The 23,663-nt window shown below is 34.9% G+C and overlaps 1 protein-coding gene and 1 non-coding gene across 2 annotated transcripts in view; one reads left to right on the forward strand and one right to left on the reverse strand.

The window, feature by feature from the left end:
- VPS13B (vacuolar protein sorting 13 homolog B) overlaps positions 1-23,663 on the reverse strand; it is a 583,949-nt gene that overhangs the window by 385,905 nt on the left and 174,381 nt on the right. The window lies entirely within an intron of this gene.
- LOC111828192 lies at positions 1,105-1,237 on the forward strand. Its single transcript, XR_002831978.1, has one exon. It is a non-coding gene; the product is annotated as a U11 spliceosomal RNA (small nuclear RNA).

A 23,663-nucleotide genomic window follows, 5' to 3' on the forward strand; every position in this document is an offset into this window, starting at 1 on the left:
AAGCCTCCAGCAAATGCTCTTAAGACTGATGGGTGGGACGGGATGGAACGGAAGATGAGAAAGATCCCACCAAGATGCAGGTCTGTGGAGCTTTAATAAAGTCTGAGGGCAAAGAACTAAAAGAAATCCCGCAGGCACTCTGAACTTTTCGGTGGGCATCAAGCAGGGCAATCTATGACCAGGAGAAGAGAAGAGGCACTAAAAGAGATCTCATGTACGAACAGGTGAACAAGGCTTGCTGAAGTCTGAGGGGTAGGTCAGGAGAACTGAGAGAAAAATCACAAACCATACCAAAGAAATATGCTGATCCTGCTCTCAAACAAAATGAAGCCTGCAGTAAACATAAGTAAAGCAAGAACTGGACACAGCTCAACTACAGGATAGAAAACAAAGCCCAGAACCAACGCAATCACACCACTAACATGACAGAAAGAGGCTTGTCTTTTTGCAGGGCATAAACCTTATTTACTAGTAAGTAGGCTCTATTATTCCTTTTACACATAATGGTTGCCATTCAATTTTCAAAAATTATGAAACACACTGTACAACAAGAAGAAATGACTTATTATCCAAAGCAAGAACAGTCACTAGCACTAGTCCCAAAGGTAGGGGGTGTGCAGATACCAGAATTACCAAACAGGGACCTTAAAACAACTATGGTCCTTTAAGAACACAGTGAAAACATGCACGAGCTGAAGGGTAATTGCAGCAGACAGACTAAAAAATAGTAAAAAGAGCCAAATGGAAATATTAGAATTTTAAAAATACAATATCAGAGGTGAAGAATTATTTCAAAAATTCTTTCCAAAACTGAAGAATGGTATCAACTGACAGATCAAAAAAGCTTAGCAAACCCCAAAAATAAATAAAAGAAAACCCAGATCTACACACATAATGATCAAACTGCAAAAAATCAAAAGGAAAATATTTGAAATCACTCCAAGAAAGAAAGACAATATATATAAGGTTACCATGGGAAGGATAATGTGTCATGAGAAACAATGGTGGCTAGAAAGTAATGGAATGATATTTTTAAAGTGCTGAAAAAAGAAAAGACAACCTAGATTTCTATTTCCATTGAAAGTATTCTTAAAAATTAAGACAAAAAAGGGCCTCTGTCGTAGTGGCACAGGTAGAGCAGCTTGATTGCTCTGTGTGCGGAATTGGCATCAAGAGATTTAGGAAGCATAATTTTTTGGTACTTGGGCAGCTGGTGATCATTGGTCCTGGCGCCCCCCCAAAAAAATTCAAGACAAAATAAGAACAAAATAATTTGTCTCCAAAGGCTTGCATTACTAGAAATGATTAGTAAAGTGCTAGGCTGAAAGAAAATTATACCAGATAGAAGCTCAATTCTAGAAAAGGAGTGAAGGAACCAGAAAGAGGAAATATGTTGGTATATAAAGAGAACCTCTTAAAAATATTCTAAATATATACAGTTGCAATTATACACACATAGACCTCTTTAAGTCTCTTTAAAAACACACTTAACTTTTTAAGGTAGAAATAACAATGCAATGTGGAGTTCATACAGTACCCAGAAGTAAAATATATACCCATTGAGCACAAAGAACAGGATGGTGGTAACTGGAAGTAAAATTATATAACAGGGCACTTATTTTATTTTTCAGCTTATCCTAGATTCCTTCTCTGCCCTCTGACTTGCCAATGATCCTTTTAAGTCCAATTCAAACCATATTAAGATATTAATAAATATCTATTTATGTACATGTGTACTTCTTTCTTTCCATCTATCTAACTTCTCTGCACACCCTTGATTCAAATTAGCCATTAAGACTCCTACACAGACCTTCTCATTCTCTGGCCCACTGCAATACTAAGTATTTATTATAAGAGCTCATTTTAGCCACTGACAATTAAAATTTCTCAGTTGAGAATAGGATGGCAGAGGAGGTTATGAGTGCTTTAGGAAACTACCGAATGTGTGAAATAGTAACACATCCTACTGCTTTACAACACTGAGCATCCATCTGTGCTCCTGGCCATGAATTCAAAGGGAGTCAACTCATCCGGGTTGCATGTTTTTCTCCAGTCCAGTTCAGGAACAGAGAAAGCAGAAGAATTTGATTTTATCAAGATTGTGTTTGTTTCTTTTATTTTTCCAGCTGTTGTTTTCCATTTTTCTCCCCAGTACAAATTCAAGTTAATAATTGGTATCCTATCTGATGACTCGTGTGTCTTATTCTCAATTGGCACAGAATACACAAATGAGATTTAATGGTAACCTCAACCCAGAAGAGTCAATAATTAATACATTGTAATGTTTCTAAGTTTTATTCCCCAACTTTATGTTCATAATGACATAAAATACTAAAACCATAAAGGTAATTATAGACAGCTTTGACAATAAAAAGCATAGAACTTCTAGATGATAAAAGATAGCACAAACAAAATTAAAGGCAAAAGGCAAACTAGGAGAAAATATTAGAAAATACATAAAAAAGATAATATTCACAACAAAAGACCTCCTAAAAATTACTAAGAAAAAAATACATACAACCAAACAGAAAAAATGGGCAAAGAATATAAATAAACAAATCACAAAATAAATAGAACAGGCCTTCACTAGCAGCCAAAAAAAATTCAAGGTTAAACAATAATTTTTCAGTGACAGATTAGCATGAGTTTAAATGAGTGAAATTCTATTACTGATAAAGTTCTGAAGGATGAAGCAAATTCATGTTCTGCTAAAAGAAATGGAAATTGGTAAAGTCTTTTCAAAGGCCACTTGGGAATTACCTATTAAAATTTTAAATATACATACTCACTGATCCAGCTATTTTAGTTCTTGGACTCTTATAATAATACCTTAGATGCTATCTAAATTATATACATGCACAAAGATGCTCATCTGTAGCTTTACAGTAACAAAAATATGTGAGTAACATCAATATCCAGAGTCAAATTATGATAATTTATTTAAGGGAACACCATTCAGCCAGCTATTAAATGATGAAGCATGGATGTATGTAATGACACAAAAATAAGTGCAGAATAGTACATTTAAAGTGAAAAAAGGGTGCAAACACAAGAGTATTTCACAGAAATTTCAGGTATTATATATGCATGTATTTAAACATAAAATATGCTTATATATAATATACATACATACGTAAAGATAAAATAGCGATATGCCTGAATGTATGTGGGTGAATACACATAGGATATACTGTAGAAAAAGATGAACTACAAGTACAAACCATGATGTATACAAACCAAGGTAGAACAAACATACCACTTTATAATTCAAATATATTATTATATTACTTACACTCTAAAACCCAGAAACTACATCACCATTTTTATGATCAATTTTGAATTTCAATGAAACTTTTGGTTCATGGAAGAAACAAAAGCAAAACCTTGATTCACTACAAGTAAAACAATTCAGAAAATTAAATAGATTAAGAATCTTCAGTCACCCACAGTAAGTATTACCTAGTTTTTAAATTCTATGGACCAGTAAAGGTTGGAAAAGATCCTTTCAAAATCATGACTAACTGGGAAGCAGAGTGCACATTTTGATTTAAAAATCCTTGATTACTAAAATTTTTATTAATAATAATAAATCTTAACTTGGAAATTAAAAGCAAAGCTCTTTTGATCAAGACCAGACAAGCATGTATTTTTTGATAGTTAACATCATTAGTTCTCATTTCATCTAGGATCTCGTGTAATAAATCAGAGGATAGATTTCTAGCATTCCTAAGTAAAGATACTGCCATCCATCAGTCATCCTCTCCAGCCAAGTAATCTCTTTCAATTTTTCTGAAATTAAGGCAGCTGTTTTTATACAAGAACCCTTGGATCACCATTTCCAGACATAAACAAAAATGTTTAGAAAATTGCTCTCCTGCAAGTATCAAACCAACAAAACAAAAAATCCCCAATATATATGTTTTTCACTAAGTAACCTGAAACTAAAATGATTTCTTCTCCTAATTTGGATTGCATTTTGGAGAAAAAAACTCAAGGCTGAGACAAAAAACAAATATGCATATTTACTTTAGCCAACCTATCATTTTCCAAAAATACTACTTAATGATTATCTAGATTCTTATTCTATTTATACCATATAGAACACCGTAAAGAATAGCAGGTCTCTGAAACATGCAAAAGCTTTATTCTACCTGACCCAGTTTTCACATCTTCCCTCTGTAACACAGGCATATAACACTATAAGATACATGTAAAATTGAAGAGCAGGCAACAGTAAACCTTACACAGTACTCCCAAGGTTACAAAGTTTATATGTATCTTAGGATTAGTTGATAAAGTAGAGTCTTTAAAATTCAAAGAGTTCCAATTTCTGAACAGCATTCCAATATTAAATCAAATTCATACACTTAAAGGAGTAAGTTATTACCATTCCTGGGTAACAAACTGGATTAGAGTCTTCTGGAATATATAATATTAATATGGAATGAGTATATAAAACAAAAAAATTAATGAATAATTGCTATAGCTATTAAAACCAATAACAATTATGAAGCATATTAATTCCATACTATCTTATCCCTTTAAAAATAATGGAGCTTATGCCTTGGTTGGTTTGCTCAGTGATTAGAGCATTGTACCGTGGACCAAGGGGTCTCAGATTCAAATCCCAGTCAAGGGCACATACCTTGGTTGCAGGTTCCCCAGTCGTGGTAGGGGTGCATGAGGGAGGCAACCAATCTGTGTGTCTCTCTCACATGGATATTTCTCTCTCTCTCTCTCTCTCTCTCTCTCTCTCTCTCTCTCTCTCTCTCTCCCCCCCCCCCTACCTCCCTCCCTTCCACTCTCTCTACAAATCAATGGAAAAATTATCATCGTGTGAGACTTTCAAAAAAAATTATGGAGCTTTAGCAAGGTGTCTATTCAGGTAATCTGCCCATTTTTTAATTGGATTGTCTGTCCTCCTGATGTTGACTTGTGTAAGTTCTTTATATATTTGGGAAATTAATCCCTTATCAGATGTATCATTTGCAAATATGTTCTCCCATATAGTGAGCTCTCTTTCCAAACCATCAAAGGATGGTTTCCTTTGCTGTGAAGAAGCTTTTTAGCTTGATGTAGTCCCACTTGTTTATCTTTTCCTGAGTTTCCCTTGACCTCAGAGACATTATCGGCAAAAATATTGTCTGGGATTTTACTGCCTATGTTTTCTCAGATTGTTATGGTTTCATGACTTACATTTAACTCTTTTATCCATTGTGAGTTCATTCTTGTGTAAGGTGTAAGTTAGTGGTCTGGTTTTATTGTTTTACATGTGCCTCTCTAATTTTCCCAGCACCATTTATTGAAGAGAATGACTTTATTCCATTGTATGCAAAGGACCTGAATAGACACTTCTCCAGAGAGGACATACTTATGGACAGGACGATGCTTCAACCAACCAAGGCCAATAGACATGAAAATGCCCAAGGTCACTAATCATCAGAGAGATGTAAATAATATAAAATATATGAAGTAATCTAGATCTCCAAAAAAATGAGGAATGGTTAAGAAAACTTTGATGTGGACAAGTGACAAAATATTTTAATCTTTAAAATGGTGTTTTGAAGACTCTGATAATGGGAAAATTCTTATGATATAAACAGATTTTCTAAATATAATTTAATATAAGATAAAATAAATACCAGGGGAAAAAACTGGAAGAATATATGTTTAAAAATTTAAATGGTATGTTTTGGGTGATGGATTAATCTTTTATATGCTTTACAGATTTTTTTAACTTTCCAAATTATACTAAATAAAATATAATTACTTTTATAATAAAAACCTAAGAAACAACACATGTAAATATATAAAGATGTAATGTGTTTAGGTGATAAGCCAGATTATGTTATTCCTCTGCTTAAATATTGCCTACCCAACCTCCTTCACATTAAATCAAAACTTCTTATAGCCCATAAAGCCATGCCCATCTGACTCTCACCTCTCTTTGCCATCTCTCCTCCAGCACTCTCCCTGGTGATTATACTACAGCTAACCTTGAACACCTCAAATTCTTTGCTGTCCCTTCAATCACCTATCTGTCATGCCACACAGAGGCCTGTCTCTGACTACCCTATCAAACCAGTTTTTTTTCTACTCTATTTTTTATCACAGTATTTTTGTCTCTTACTATTTAACATTACGATTGCATAATTTTTTTATTTACTTAATATCTACCTCCTCAGATGGAACCATCTCTAGTGTGTGTGCGCGCGTGTGTGTGTGTGCGCGTGTGTGTGTGTGTGTGTGTGTGTATGGTGTAGGGTGTCCCAAAATTCACGCAAGAAGTAATTTTGATAGAAAACACAGGTTTATAATTAAAAATTGTAAATTTTTTATTGATTCATAAAGTATACCGTATAGGGTTATGTATGGAATAGCACATCGGGTAAATGGCCTTCATGGCTTTGCTGGCACATACGTAAAGCCGTGGTCTTCAGTGGTCTTCATTGGTCTTCATTGTCCCTGTTCCTGGGCCATAATTGGTACTTGGTAATGCTTATCAAATTGAAGGGATTGAAATCAAAGGGCAACAGATATTAGAATCTGATTCAATAAACCAAGTAAAATTAGGCTTTTATTTTTTGTTATTGTTGTTGTTAATGCTCACGCAAAATTCAAATATTGCGTGAATTTTGGGACACCATATATTTAACTCTTTTATCCATTTTGAGTTCATTCTTGTGTATGGTGTAAGGTGGTGGTCTGGTTTTATTGTTTTACATGTGCCTCTCTAATTTTCCCAGCACCATTTATTGAAGAGACTGACTTTATTTCCCCACCAGTTCCCATATTCCATTGGTCGAGGTTCCACTCCTCAGGCCACTAACTTTGCTGCAGTTCCAGCTTGTGCATGTATTTATGGGCACTGTGTGAGGTGCTGCACTGTTCCATATCATGTAGTCAGCTGTGGGGGCCCGGGGCACGCACACACGCACGCACACACACACACACACACATACATGCCAAGGGGCACACACACACACATATACATACATGCCAAGCACAGTATTTGGCACATGGAAAACACTAAATGTAGTGAATGAATATATGAATAAATTATTGCATTTCTCTTTTATCTTTCAAGCACTTATTATAAAGTACGGCTTCAATTCATACAGAAGCAATTATTTGAAAATGTGCACTAAATCAAAGAATACTTCAAATACTACTCAATATAAGATACATTTTTGCCCAGCTGGCATGGCTCAGGGGTTGAGTGTCAACCTATGAACCAGGAGGTCACTGTTCGATTCCCAGTCAGGGCACATACCCTGGTTGTGGGCTTGATCCCCAGTAGGGGGCATATAGGAGGCAGCTGATCAATGTTTCACTCTCATCATTGATGTTTCTATCTCTCTCTCCTTCTCCCTTCCTCTCTGAAATCATTTTTAAAAATACATATATTTTTTAAAAGATACATTTTAATTATTGATAATAGATCCATTTCCTGACCTGATTTCCAATATTCTAATGTGACACTACCTCATGTATGCTGTTTGTTATGCCTTTTATCTGATTATAAAATAATAAAGCAATATAGGGTAATTAGTGATAATTGTATAGTCAACAACAAAAAAGTAGGAAGAAAAAAGTATTCTTAATTAATATGGGCATTTTTCTGTAGATGAAACATCTAATATTTAAGGACTTAAACCCCAGTTATTTCAACACATATGTCTAAACTGTAGTCAAATGAAGCTGGTCTCCAGGAACAAGTGTATTTTCTAAAGACGTAATTAGCATCACATTCTAAATACACATTTTATTTAATATCTTATCATGAGTCTATTCCTGTGTCATTTTGTTAGATAGCTACTCCTTTCCCCTGTCTCATATACCTCCGTTTGAACCCAAATTGTCTCTTATTCCAACAATTGCAGTGGTGACCAGCTCTACTTGGATTCCTACCAACTCCATACAGGGCAAACTGACAAAGCCTAGACTTGTGCCCATCCAACATGCCTCTTGTTCGTGCCCCGGGCCCCCACAGCTGACTACATGATATGGAACAGTGCAGCACCTCACACAGTGCCCATAAATTCCTGCACAAGCTGGACTGCAGCAAAGTTAGTGCCCTGAGGAGTGGAACCTCGACCAATGGAATATGGGAACTGGTGGGGAAAACCCTTCCCAGAAAGAGCTTATCCTGGGAAGAAGTGGTGGCCAACTAGATGATCCATACCTCTATAGCTCTCCCTCCTTTCCTGACTCATAACCTTAATACTGGGACTTAATCCATAACTATGACCCTAATAATAGTAGCACATAAGCCTTTCTATTAGGCTCTGCTTTCTGAGTAATTGAAGACACTTTTGTTTGTTCCTTCCAGTAAAAGCAACTCCAGTTCCCTGTGGGGAATTATCACACCCCTCCCCTAAGATCACATATACTTTACTGGGATTATCAATCAAAGTATTCCAGACTTTCCTGCCGAAAGGATATACAAGTGACTGAAACCAAGACATCTTAAATTGATTTCAAATTATCTATTATATCTATTTCTATTTCATTTAACTTCATGTATATAATTTGGCCAACATAACCCACTCTCCTTCCCTTTCTTCAATTCTATTGCTATCATTTATAGACCTAACAGTATTCTCCAGATGTTCAGGAGCCTGCGGAGATGGGGTGGAAAAGAGAAAGAATAATAATCACACAAATGGGAAAAACCAACAGAACTATAGAAAACATAGAAATATATGTCTCAAAATAAGAGGGAAAGCTACATAATAAAGTGATTTCTGAGTGGAATTCTTTAGAAGGAGATTTTTTAACTAGACAAGAAGCAAGACGGGTCATTCCAGAAACAGACATAGCTGTGCAAAAGCATGTATAAGACAGAATACGTAGGGAATATTTAGGAATATACACGTTTAAAAGGCTTGAGCTTAAGCTATGTAGAGCATATAACTAGGTCATAAATGCTCATTCTAAGGAGTTAATATTTTTATTCTACAACTGTCAAGGTGAATGGAGAAGATGAAATCTCAAATGTGCATTCCAGAAAGAACAAAATGAGTGGAGCATGAACTGAGGAGGTGGGACAATGCTATTTGGTACCACTCCCTTTACAATTAATCAGGCATTCAGGACATAAACCACAAAGGCACAACCTTTGAGAATTAGAAATAACATTTTATAACTAAACTAGAGGCCCGGTGCACAAAATTCGTGCACAGGTAGGGTCCCTAGGCCTGGCCAGCAATCAGGGCCGATCTGTGGGGTGATCGGCAGGGGGATCAGGGGGCTCCCCCACTGGTACCCGCCTTGGGTGGCCTGGGGCCTGCGGGCTGGGGTCAGCGCCTGCATTTAACGTCTGCGCGTGCGTGCATGTATAGAATCTTTCACTGATCCACTTGAGAATACATTGGATACATCCTTTACCTCTAAATATGTCAGTGTGTATTTACTAAGAACAAATATATGTTCTTACATGAATATTGTTTTTGAACAAATGTGAATAATTTTTTAATCTTTCCTAACATTGAAAACTAAAAAAAGAAGGTGTGTCTCACAAAGTCTTTTAATATTCCTGGAAAGAAGAAATATTTCCATTACAAATAAAAAGAAAACGCAACATCACTAAAATGAAGTAAGTATTACTCGGTCCATTTCTTTTAAAACATGTGATTTTCATTACTGAGAATTTTTCAGTCCTTGCCAGTAATCACATAAGAGCTTCAAATTAATTTAGAAAGTTCTTCACTCCCAGATGAATAATAATCAATGTTTACAACCCTTGACAAAGTAAACTGATTGATTATATATCCACCCTCCCAATGACCAGAGTCGGCCAGGTCCAGACAATAAAGTGCCAAAGCACAAATGCTTACCATCCAGGATGGTGACGGTACATGGAAAGATAATATGAATTCTTCACAGGAATCTCAGCAGAGTTGATCTGAATTTGGCATACTCTAAGCCTCATTTTCTCCATTTTAAAGATGAAAGGGTAAAGGGGGTCAAATAGATGATTTGACTTTGAGTGGTGGGCACACAATGCAATATAAAGATCATGTATCATACAAATGTATACCTGAAACCGATATGATCCTATTAAGCAATGTCACCCCAATAAATTTGATTAAAAAAATAAAAAAAAGATGAAAGGGTTTTGCATCGGGGCAAGATAGAGTAATAGGACCAGATTTACCCTTCCCATGTGAAGTAACCCAAATATTGAGGGAATATATGAAACCGACATATACCAGACACTGGAAATCAGGCAACAAAGGACTGCAGATCCCAACACTGAAAGACAAATGAGGTGTGCCTACAATTGTCCCAGCTTCCTGCCTTGAGAGAACTTCCAGGATATAGTGCAAAGAGAGGAACCAAGCAAAACCCAGCACTCCCAAGTAGAGGAGACAGAGCTTAGAGAACAGGGAAACCAGAATGGCTAAAATTCTCAGGAAAGAGTACCAAAGAGAAAAGAGCTGCAAAGAGACAGAACACCACAGATCTTCAAAGGGTCTTGTCAAGTAATCAACAGAGGGAAGAGGAATGAATATACAAATGGCCAATAGGCACATGAAAAACTGCTCAACATCATTAATCACTAGGGACGTATGAATCAAAACCAGAAAGAAGTTCTAATTCATACCCATCAGGGTGGCTACTTTCAGGAAGGGAAAAAAATAAAGAGAAAATAACAAATATTGGCAAGCATTAAGGAAAAATAGGAACCCTAGTACACTGCTATTAGAAATACAAAATAGTTCACCTGCTGTGGCAACAGTTTGGACCCTACTAAAAGCCTAAATTTAAAGTCTGTTATAATTTATGTTCCTGAAAGCAAATTATTTCCATTGTGTTTGGTAAAGAGAGCAATGATATCTGCCAATATACAACCAAAAGTTTGTGTTATGGTGTGTTGACTCAGATGCAGTTTCCTGGGCACATTTGAAACTATCAGTTTTCTCACAATTAAAGAGAGTTGGCAACATATGATGATCTAAGGGAAAGGCTGATAATCCCATAGAAGAACTTTGCTTTCATTCAAGTAGCCAGTCACTGACTCAGGGACTTCATGAATCACTACACCTTCCATATGTTAAGCTACCTGAAGACCAGAGTGCAGAAGAAGATGCTAAGACATACACCTTATGTTTTTAAAAAATAATGAAAAAGTCTACACATAGGTTCATTTATTTCATGTTGGTAAAACCAATGTTGAAAGCAAATTTATCAAAGACCTACATCTCAAAAAAATCATGAGCCCTAGGATTTAAGGCTGTCCTGACAGGGATGCTGATTACAACTGCCAGAGATTTAACTATGCTAGCATTTTTACTAAAACTGTTATAGCTTTTCTTTATATTCTGGTTATAAAGTTCCATTTGTCTTGAGTAACTGCTTCTCTTGTCCCTTAATTTTATGTGTCAAATTCAAGACTTTTCAGAAATGCATGCATGGCATTATGAGAGAAATGCTTGTACAGCAGAATGCCTTTACAATCAAACAATCTCAATCTCTCTCTCTCTCTCTCCCTCTCTCTCTTTCTCTCCTCCCCCCATCTTTCTTCCACCATGTTTGTTTGATTCCATACACAAGAGCCTCTAATAAAGTTTCAATAAAATTCTCATTTCAATACTCATGATTAACTGAATTATTTATAATCTTAAATATATATGTATATATGTATGTGTATATATATATATACACACATATATATATATATATATATATATATATATATATATATTTATATACACACACACACACATATATATGGATACACACACACACACACACACACACATATGGGGGTTGGCAAAGGTAGTTAGGCCTGTAATGCTATGAATTTCCCTCTTAGGAGTGCTTTCACTGTGTCCCATAGATTTTGGGTTGTTGTTCTCATTTTAATTTGTTTCAAGGTAACTTTTGATTTTTTTTTTAATCTCACTGTTTACCCATCCATTGTTTAGTAACATGATATTTAGCCTCCATGTTTGTATGTTTTTCAGTTTTTTTCTTGAGATTGATTTCTGGCTTTATACCACTATGATAAGAGAATACGCTTCTGTCACTGATCCACAATTATAGGAAGAAATCCATAAAAAAATCTAATTAGAAAACAATATGTTTTATTCTCAAATTATGCCCTTCCTATTTTAAAATGTTAATAAGTCCTGTTTTTCATGAAATGAAGGTGATACAGTTTTTAAAATGTCCTTATTTGATAAAAGAAAGTTAGTATTCAATAAAAAGGAAACAATACAATGTTACATTAAGAAGTCAGCATTGGCTTAGTTACAATATCAACTTTACAACACAGTGTTCTGAAAGAAAAACAGTAGTTTTCCTTTGTAATGAAGTACTAATAATGCATGCCTTGGCTGTCCATTGTTTCATAATCTAGATGCCATACTTTTCAATTAGAATGAGCAAACTGCCTATGTTATGTGGTTAACCTATGTATTGAATTAGACATATTCTATTTGAGTCTACACTTACATTGTTCTTTAATTTTATTACAGATATTCATGGTTGAGCAATACAGTCAATTTTTAATGTAAATTTTCAAAGTAAATTTACATTTTTAAATTACATGAGGACTCAGCATATATAGTATACATTCCTTTATTGTCTAAAAACAAAATGTATTATGATACTCACATTATCGTGCTGCCTATAGTTTATATTTTGTCCATCTACAACACTGAATTTTTAAAGAAATTACATGAACCTATAATCCTGAATATAACATATATTTTGGTTTTAAGCCAAATATAAAAAAATTAAAAATATTTTAATGAAGAATAACATTAAGGAACCAATTATTCAAAATATAAAATAAACCCTAGGAAGAAAATTAATATTCTGACTTTTATGAAAATGTTGCTTTTAAGCATTAATGTTATTTTATACTATAACATTTTTACATGTTTTTATTGATTTGAGAGAGGGAGGGAGGGAGGGAGGGAGGGGGAGAGAGAGAGAGAGAGAGAGAGAAAAACATCGAAACATCGATGTGAGAGAGAAACAGTGATCGATTGCCTCACACACACTCCCTGACCAAGGATAAAACCTGCAACCTGGGTACGTGCCCTGATTGGGAATCAAACCCATGACCCTTCAGTGCACGGGATGATGTTCCAACCACCTGCACCACATTGGCCAGGGCAAGAACATGTATTTTTAAATCAGTTTATATACTATATGTTACAATAGAAATGAAAATAAAATTGAACAAATATACTTAAATATGTGTTTAAAATAATTTTAAGATAGGAAAATACTTATTTTACAATAATCTTATATAATTCAGAGAAAAACAAAGTAATAGTCTCAAATATTATTCCTATAATTTTATTTATTTATAATTCTACAATATTTCACCTGTATATTATATGTTTACCAAAACCAAGTCCAGTATCCTTCCATCTCCATTTATCCACCCCTGTACTCTCCACTAACCACCCCCCCCCGCCCCCACTTTCCCTCTGGTAAAGCTATCATGGTATATATGCCTAAGAATTTGAAATACTTAAACCTATTACCACAATAGGCAAGATATGAAATTTCAAATCTTGTGTAATATTAAGGGTTTAATAGAAAGACACATATATGCTTTGAAATGATAATGGCCAAATTGAGGTCTTTTTTAGTTTTCATGCCTGATTATCAAGATCTGTAATAATGACAGGGCACAAAAAGTAAATGGCAGGAAATAGCAGGCACCACAAGGTGGTGCTATACCTCTCATAACTGGCTGGATAGACCACTGCTGCCTGCTAGTCTTCAGATGTGACCTAAGGTGAGACACTCCAACTCACAGGGTGAATACCCAACTATAACATTCTCTGGTCTAAGAGAAAAAGAAAAATATTAACAATTTTGGAAGTGTTTTATTGTTCGCTGTAGAAAAAAAATGAATGTACAATCCTCTAGAATTAACATTTGGCTTGCATCTACATTTTTGTCCTCTAGTTACAATAATTTACATGAAAAGGGATAAGTAACTCAATGAGCAACTGCCTTTACACTACTGTCAGATGACATTACTAATTTACACTCAATGAAAAACTACCATCATGCACAAATCAAGACTTCGTTATCAACAGTGTTCTTACGTGGGACACCAATACAAGTGATAATAAAACAGTCCAGTGTTACGAAACCCATATTCATACGCCAAAATGTTTCCCAGACTAACACTTTGACTCGTTTCTGTGTATGTCCTCATCTTCTGAATGTAATGGACTCTTGGGAAAACATGTTACGTTTTCCCACAATTCAGGTTCTAAAGGCACTAAACCAAAAGCTAAAGTCACCCTCCCTTGAATTGCTTTTAGTTCCTGTCAGACACACGGATGGATGGATGGATGGATGGATGGATGGATGGATGGATGGATGGATGAAAGGAGGGAGGGAGGAAGGGAAGGAAAGAAGGGAGGGAAGAAAAGAAGGGATGATGAAAGGGAGGGAGGGAGGGAAGTCCTGTTGCATTTCTGGCTCCCAAATTACAATAGCAATTCAGAATAAAGAAAAAGTGAAAGTTGCTAGAGAGAGTTGATATATATGCCCATTGCATACAGTATGTTATACAAACACACATACACACACACACACACACACACACACACACACGTTTATATAGGAAATAACATTTAGCCCCCCCAAAAAAAATCTCCATTTTACCAATGCCGAAATTGTGTTTTAGAGGGGAAAAAAAAAAGTTTCCCAAGGTCACACAATCAGCAAAAACAATCTGACTTTAAAGCCTCTTTTCACTATTTTATAAAATAATCATGTTAATATTCATGAGTATAACTAGTATATACTGAGTGGCAACATGTGCCAAACAATGTGTTGAGCATTTTACATCTATTTTCTTGGTTAATCTAAAAAAAAATTCTAAAAATGGTATTATTTTCTTCACTACAGATGACAAAACTGAGGCACAGAGCAGCTGAATGGCTTTCCCAAGAGTCCTACAACTATTAAGTGGTAAAGCTGGGATTCAAATCTAAGCAATGTGGCTATAATACGTCTGTCACTTAACCACTTCACAATATTGCCACTCATTAAATACACAACTATTTCCTTTGGGATTAAAATAAATGGCTGTTTAATGAGGAGTTAAAAAAATGCAAAAACATTTTATTAAGCACGTAAAATGAATAAAAATGCTGCAGCAGACACTATGGAAAGAGACTTCAAAGAGCCTGAAATATAGATAGGAATACATAGTTATTTATTAACTTGAAAATGTGATCACAGTTATAAAAATACAAAATCAGACAGTAGAAAAGTAAAATGATTAATTATCAATGACTAATTAGCAAAATAAGATATTAGAAAAAGTAAAATATGGTTAATTACAAACAACAGCTGTTATGAGATTTTAAAAAATAAGCAATCACTTCAAATATAGCAGGTTGGAAAAATCACTAGAGAAAAGGTAGATTTTAATTGAATATTTAATGAGAAACAGGTTTGAACAGGTGAGAAGGAAGAAGGAGATCATTTTGAGCAGTTTAATAACTATATTAGTGAACATTTACAAGCAGAAACATGCACATTGTTTAGGAATTGATGAGTATCTATAATAATAACAGCATGATATGCTAATTAGACCACAAGTTCTTCCGGATGACCTTCTGGACGAAGCTGGGGCTTCAAGGGAAGCCCAGGTCCCAGGTGCTGGAGGGAAGCCAGGGGAAGGAAGGCCTACTCTTGCACGACTTTCATGCATCGGGCCTCTAGTGATTATATATAATGTTTGTACAAAGAAAAAATTATGTAGGAAAGCTTGAATGTATTTTATTTTTCCATAATCCTCAAACCCTAGTGATGAATAAATGTATCCATGTTTCTACCTAGTTTATGATATTTTCTATAATAAATATTTCAGAAAGCAAAAAAAAAAAATCTGGATTTTAAATTCGTGAAGCACCAACCAAAAGGAAATTGACTGACTGTGACAGAAAGAAAAGAAAGAGATACAGCAATGAAAGAACTAATGAAGAAAAAGTTGAAGAAATTAAGTCAAGCAATTGTAACCCATAAAACATTCAGCGGCAATACTAGAGATTCTCTATGTATTCCATTTTGTTACATCTTTGCATAGTACATGTATTAAGTTATAATGTACACTAAAACTCATCATTTAAAATTATTTCATCATTAAAAAACAGGTAAAGGTATTTAATTTCTTTGAGGATAAAGGAAAAACGTAAAAAATAATCTGTGCAGTGCTGCATGAAAAAGTAAATATACTATTTCATGTAACTTCAGAACAATACTATAAGAAGTTACTTTACAGACAGTGTCACAGAAGTATAGTGACTATGCCTAATTTATATTATACCTGAAAGTGCTGAAATTCAAACCCAGGTTGCCAGACTTCAATCTGAAAATTCCTTTTCACTGTTATTATTATTAGGTCTCTATTTTTATCACAATAAAACTTAGCGTGCAAACAAGTAAGGTTTCTGAAAATTATGGACAATATTTCTCGGACCAGATACAATGATATTATACCTGGCTCTAGAGCAGTGATTCATACATCCCTTCACCTAACGAATATTTATTAGACACCAACTATACACCAAGCACTATTATAGGCAATAAAGATAAAGTAGTTAATAGAGAAATAAACAAAAAAGGAAGCACATAAGAAAACATCAGTATAATTCAAAGAATTATAATATTGTAATAGGAAAGAAAATGACTGGCTGACTCGTTAATATTGGGTGGTCTGGAAGACCTATCTATAAGACTGATATGTAAGCTGACCCAGAGCCAGCCAAGTGCAAAGAAGTAAGACAGCCATTTAAAGGCACAGCTAAAACAGCCCTACACAGAAACATAAAGACAGTGTAGTCAAAACAGTGGGAAAGAGGCAGAGTCATAGATTAATAGATTAGAAAAATAAGTAGGAAAATTTTCAGTTAGGAAAAACAGCTGGAATTGTCTATTCTCGATGTGAAAAGAGAGTGTAGGGAATAACAAAAGCTTATTTATATTAAAAGGGGGAAAACTCTCTGAACCAGAGGCCCCAATGATGGCTAAAGTGACCTAGCAATTCTTCATGACCACCACCCCCACCAAATACCTGAGTGAAATTATGTTCTCCAACAAGTCACAGAAAAGGGGAGGAGGTTCTTATAAAAGTCCTTGCCCTGTTTCAGAGGCTCTCTATTCCAGAAGGGTTGTAGCTAGCAATCTTCCACGGTTAGCTTTCCCACTCCCCTCCTCCCATGATTAGTTTGTCCCTCTGACTTCAGTTCTTTTTTTCCTTTTCCTCTGCCTAGGCTAAAAGTCCACTAGGCAGGCTACTCAATCAGAGTTGGATTTCTGTCTCAAAAGACTATTGACATTGCCTGCATCAAATATCCTTGCTACTTTAAAAAGTTTTGGTTCTGGATAAAGGAAACTAAAAAGACACCTCTATAAATGAACAGATTCCTGAATAGTATGATTTGTCCTGTGTAAGAAACGCTAAAGATAACCTGGACTATAATAGGGAATTTCCATTTTCAAAATCGTGTTTTGACGAATGTAGGCAAGTTTTTATGCAGTTTGAGGATAAATATATAAAGCAATTCAAATTCCTAGTATGTGAACACACTAAAACCATCTATGGAAAATTAAAACCACTCTCTGGAATCTGATGAAATATCCAATTTTAGTTTAAGTTTTTTTCTTTGTAGCCAGGGATATTTCTTCTCTATTGTTTAGAAAACACAGATTTTGAAATGGAAAAAAAGGCCTGGAGTAGCAAGTGCATAATAATGAATTCCCCCCAACATGGTTAGTTTTTAAATATTAAGAGTGAAAAATAACACTCACTTCTCAAAGTTTACCAAATGCCCCAATACCAACTTGAGTCTGAGAAAGCAATGTGTGATGCTGTTTTGATTCCTCTAAACAAGAATTCTTCGTAGTGAAGATGTCATATTAGAAAATAAAACTGTGAGGTGAATACCTTAAATGAAATCTCATTTTTTCTCAGAAACAAGGGTAATATTGCAGGTTAATTTTCTTAGTCATAAATCTGAAATTTTTGGAAATCAATATAATCATTTTAATTAATTATAAGTAACACATCCATATAGAACAAAATATTTTTAAAGGGTGAAAGCAATCACAAAATCATATAAAATATAAAATAATATAATGGACTCTTCAAAGTTCTTACCTTGCTTTTCATAATTGTTTTAAGTGCTACAAATCATTAAGGAGCCTTACTCAAGGATATGAAATCCAGGACATATTTGGAAATATGTTCAATAAAGTTGAAACCAGGACCTTGGGGAAAACATAGGTCAAGTAAATACAATGACAAGGAACAGATCCAAGAATGCCTCTAGTACTGTCGTTTCTGAGTAAATGCTAACATTAGCAAACAGCTGCTGTGCATTCTGCTTTGTGAAATGATTTTTCTATATGAAGGTATAGAAAGTGAGCACTTCAACTTACACCTGTGGAATCCCTGCCTTTACAGGCAATGAACTAATCTGTTTGTCCTCAAATTAATCATCCTCAACCCCTCAATGCATCCCGCTTTGCAATGTCAAAGGACTAAGAACTGAGATTATTTCCAACTTCATATAATTCAATATTTTACTATATAAGCTTCTGCCGTGCAATTTCCCTTACAGTAGTCGCTAGAACTGCTTTTCTCTTCTACCAGCTTTCTTCTCAGAACTGATACTGTGTGACTTTCAAGAATAGAAGATTTTTGTTTGTCTATTTTTTTTATTTTAAGTAAACTCATTAGAACATAGAATTTGGAAGAAAAATAATTTAATTAAATCATGTTCTTACTGAATAAAATTTTTAGAATTTGCCTTTTTTAATTTCTTTTAAAAAATCTATTCTTCAATCACATAAAAATTATTCTTTTTTACTTGTTAGCCAAAGCTCAAGTTTCTCGGTCATATTCAACTGTTTTTCTTTCATCTGTTAAAATTTAGCCTGTTTCTTGTCACTCCCCATTTCTTGGAATAAACTCTGTGGAGCTATCCTTGGACCTCAGGAGCCCCTGTGCTGAGTAGGAAGGCTGCGGAAGCAAACTGAGGCTGGAGATAAGGTGCTGGAACTCTTCAGGAAAGACACTGAAAGAGTTCATTTTGTTTGTGTGAAGTGGCGGGGGGGGGGGGGGGATGTTCTGCCAAGGGCCGTTTGGATATTTATTTTTTTAATATATATTTTATTGATTTTTTTTTACAGAGAGGAAGGGAGAGGGATAGAGAGTTAGAAACATCAAGGAGAGAGAAACATCCATCAGCTGCCTCCTGCACACTCCCTACTGGGGATGTGCCCGCAACCAAGGTACATGCCCTCGACCGGAATCGAACCTGGGACCCTTGAGTCCGCAGGCTGACGCTCTATCCACTGAGCCAAACCGGTTAGGGCACATTTGGATATTTATAATATCATTTGTGGGCCATACAAAATTATCAACCTAAAAATTAGCCTGCTATATTTGGTCAAACATTTCTTTAACTCACCCCTAATGCCTTGGCAGGGCCAGACCAAATGATTCTGTGGACCTTTATATGGACTGCGGGCTGGACATTTCTGACCCCTGGAAAACCTACTATTACCAGTAATAGGAGTAATGACATCATGTTAAACCTGTTAGCATCCACACATTTGAAATTATTGGAAATAAAATTACCCAAGGGGAAGACTGCCTATAATCGAGTGGTATAACTTTGAAATCAGAAGTTTTAAACTACAGAAGGAATGCATTTTACTAGCCCCCACTTTGTTTTCTTTATAAATGTTTGGGAATGCTAAGATTCTACAGGAAGAGGGCAGAAAGAGATAATCCATCTGATATAACACAAACATGATGGATTATACCCTTATATTAAAATGGGCTCATATTAGCTGAGCTTCTGTATGAAGATGAACTGATTCCCAATCAGAAAAGGCTACTCTCTTTTCCATACTTCCAAGAACATTTTCATTCCTTATAATACTACCACACAATTTGTAATAAGATATGCAAAGGGTGGGGCAAAAGTAGGTCTACATTTGTCCGTAACTGTTTATTCTTGTACTATTACTTACTAATTATTATTATTTTCCATTCGAACTGTAAACCCACTTTTGCCCCACTCTGTGTATGTCTCTGTTGTTTCTAGATTAGAAGATATTAGATGACTTTTTTTATTGCCACCATTATAACAGGACTCATAACAAAAGTTTACTGAACAACTATCATATGGCAATTCTCTTGAAAACTCACATTTAACGGGAATAAATATTTAAACCAGTAATTCATGTACATGTAATATTATGTACTATAGGGATAAATTAATTGCTATGCAAATTTAGAGAAATAGGACGGTGGAAAATGCTAAGTCTCCCTAGAGTGGCCGCATTTTAAGAGAGGTCATGTTTGATCTTGGCCTAAAACGTTGTCAGTATTTTCAGACTAAAATGAGATTCCAGAAAGAAAAGTGAACACACTCAAAAGATATAAAGGCTTTAAAACACACACATACGGTTCAGGAATAAGAAAAGGAATAAATATAAACTGGTCAAGAAGGTGAAAGCAGCCCTGCCCATCAGTTTCTTGGAGCATTCTCCCATGCACGAAAAGTTTATAGGTTTGATTCCTGGCCAGGGCACATGCTTGGGTTTAGGGTTTGATCCCTGGTTTGGGGCATACTGGAGGCAAGTGATCCATGTTTCTCTCTCACATTGATGTCTCTCTCTCTCTCTGTCTGTCTGTCTCTCTCTCTCTCTAAATCAATAAAAACATATCCTTGAATGAGGATTTTTTTTAAAAGTGAAAGTAAATCAGTGAGTTGAGTCCACTCTTAAGGTAATTAAATTTAAACTTAAATCTTGCAGGCAATAGGCATCCTAGAGGGTTCTGAAGCAAAGGAGTAACCTGACTGATCAGGATGCTGAAAAAGGGATAAATGAGTGAAAGGGGTTGATTAACTCAAGACAGAGAAACCTAACCAAAGGCTACAAATACTGTAGGATAAACATTAGAATAAACAAGAGCATGAATATATTTAGGAATCCTTAGTTGGCAAATGGCCTTATTTTAGAATAGTACTTTCTAATCAAGAATCTATTTTTCTAACAGAATAAATCTTAAGAAATAGTGAATGTCTCCCTGTGAAAAGTTGAGAAGGGAACTTTTGCTTTTTATTTTACTTTTACCATTATCATAGTTCTTCTTCCCAAAAAAATACTGAAATATTTCATAATTTGAAAAAAATACTTTAAAATTGAATATATTTGAACATGAACAGAACTACTAAACAACAAAACTTAATTTCAAGATAAGTAATTCTAAAAAAGCATTCAAGATATAATCTGCTGATTCACCCACATTTTACCACTACATATAATTTCACTTTGAAAACACTCTCCAAGTGATTTCATTTTTTTTGCTAACCTACCTCTCTAGATAACCATTTTAAAATTTTTATTAGCTTTGCAACTAGAAACCTAAATATTATCTTTAATCTCCTCTCTTCATGACTATTTGCAAAAGTCATCTCCCATCTGGTTGGCTGCCTCTTTGTTTTGTTGTCAGTTTCTTTTGCTGTGCAGCAGCTTTTTAGTTTGATATAGTCCCATTCATTTATTTTTGCCTTTACTTCCCATGCCTTTGGGGTCAAGTGCAAAAAATGTTCTCTATGACAAAGGTCCATGAGTTTGGTACCTATATTTTCTTCTATATAACTTATTGTTTGGGTCTTATATTTAGGTCTTTGATCCATTTTGAATTAATTTTTGTACCTGGGACAAACTGAAATTCAGTTTCATTCATTTGCACGTGGCTTTCTAGTTTTCCCAGCATCATTTATTGAAGAGACTATCTTTACTCCATTGTGTGTTTCTGGCTCCTTTGTCGAAAATTATCTGTCAACCAACATGTGGTTTTATAACTGTGCTCTCTATTTTGTTCCATTGTTCTGTGTGTCTGCTTCTCTGCCAATACCATGCTGTTTTGATTACCGTAGCTCTGCAATATAATTTGAAGGTAGCATGATACCTCCAAATCCTAAACAAACAGTTCTAAATAAGTATTTATAATGGCTTTATATAAATTACAGGATAAAACATACATGCTAAAGAAGTGGTTCTCATTTTCTTGACACTGCCTGGAAATATTTTTGGTTGTTAAAACTTGGAAGATACTAGTGATATCCACAGAGTATAGATTAGGGATGCTGCAAAACACCCTAAAATGTACAAGACAGTCCCCAACAACAAAGAATTATCTGGTCCAAAATATCAATAAAACAACTTCAAATTTTTTTGCTGTAAAGAAACACTGAAGGTTAGTAAATTATTTGACATTAGAATTTTTGTGTTACAGTTGGTTATTAAAATCAAAATGATAAGAAAGACACTGTTTACTAAAATCCCAGAGGGAAATCACAGCACCAAAGAGAAAAACAAAGATCACTGGCTTAGTGGTTATACTGAATGAAATCCACAGCAGTTGATGGCTCAGAAAGAAATAAATTGCTTCAGAACTAAAAGTGGCAGGAACATTGCAAAAAGATCTATTTTATTTATAATCTGGAACTAACAGGGTTTTTCCCCTGAGGCTAGTTGGATTTCCTTGAACCACTAACACTCTTCACTGGATGTCAAGATAAAAAGGTGGACATAAAATTTTCATCAGCATTGTCAAACAAGATATATAGATCACACAGTCCACCCAGATTACCTTAAAAAGATCTCTTTTCAAAATTAGTTGTTCGTTTTACTAAAATACATGCTTGGAAATAGCATTGGTTCTAATTCACAGTAGCTGCTTAAGTAATATTTATTGAAATGAATGATGTTTTGAACAGCATGTCCAAAACTAAAATACAGGGTTTTAGACCTCTCCAAATATGACAAAAATTAAAATTTCACTCAATACATTTCACATAAAAATGGTAAGGTAATATTTCACAAGCAGAAAAATCCTATTAACCACAAACACCAAAACTGACTGGAACCTTAGAAATCAACACAAGTCGAACTTCTCAAAGTTGAACTTGTACTTCTAGGGATATATGGTAAGCCAAAGAGTATTCCACGTGACAAAATAAGATAGTTGATGAGCAACCTACCCTGTTAGTTAAATTAAATAACTAATTAAGTAAAATGGCAGTGGTATTAAATCCTTTGCAGTGAACTTACCACCTTACAAAATGCCATTCTACTGGGAGGTTTATTTTTTACTTCTCTCCCTCCCTCAAAGGCCCTGCACTACCTAAAAATGACCACTAGGGTTTACTTGGCAGAATGCTGTACCAAGCAATCCTCACTGCTGCAGCCCTCCTTTGTTTGGGTTTATATCTGGTTAAAAGCATGAGCACTGCTATTAAATCTCCTGAGATTGAACACTTTTATCCATAACTGACTAGTTATAGTTTGGCCTCAGGTACATTAATTAGCCTCTATGTGCCACTGTTTTCTCACCTATTGAAGGGGAGATGGGGGGGAGAAGGGAGGAGAGTAGGCATACTACATAGGATAGCTTCTACATTTAAATAATCTAATATATATGAAAAGCATGAAATGGTGTCTGGTATATAGTAAGACCTGCTTCGGGTCTTATTTTGTTGGTCAATTCATTTTTTCATTAGATTCCACAGATAAGTGAGATCATGTGACTGATACAGAATTTCTGAAAGGTTGCACTTTTATGTATTGTTTAATACTCAATT

This window comes from Myotis lucifugus, unplaced genomic scaffold (genome assembly GCF_000147115.1).
Source record: "Myotis lucifugus unplaced genomic scaffold, Myoluc2.0 scaffold_294, whole genome shotgun sequence".
Taxonomy (NCBI): Eukaryota; Metazoa; Chordata; class Mammalia; order Chiroptera; family Vespertilionidae; genus Myotis; species Myotis lucifugus.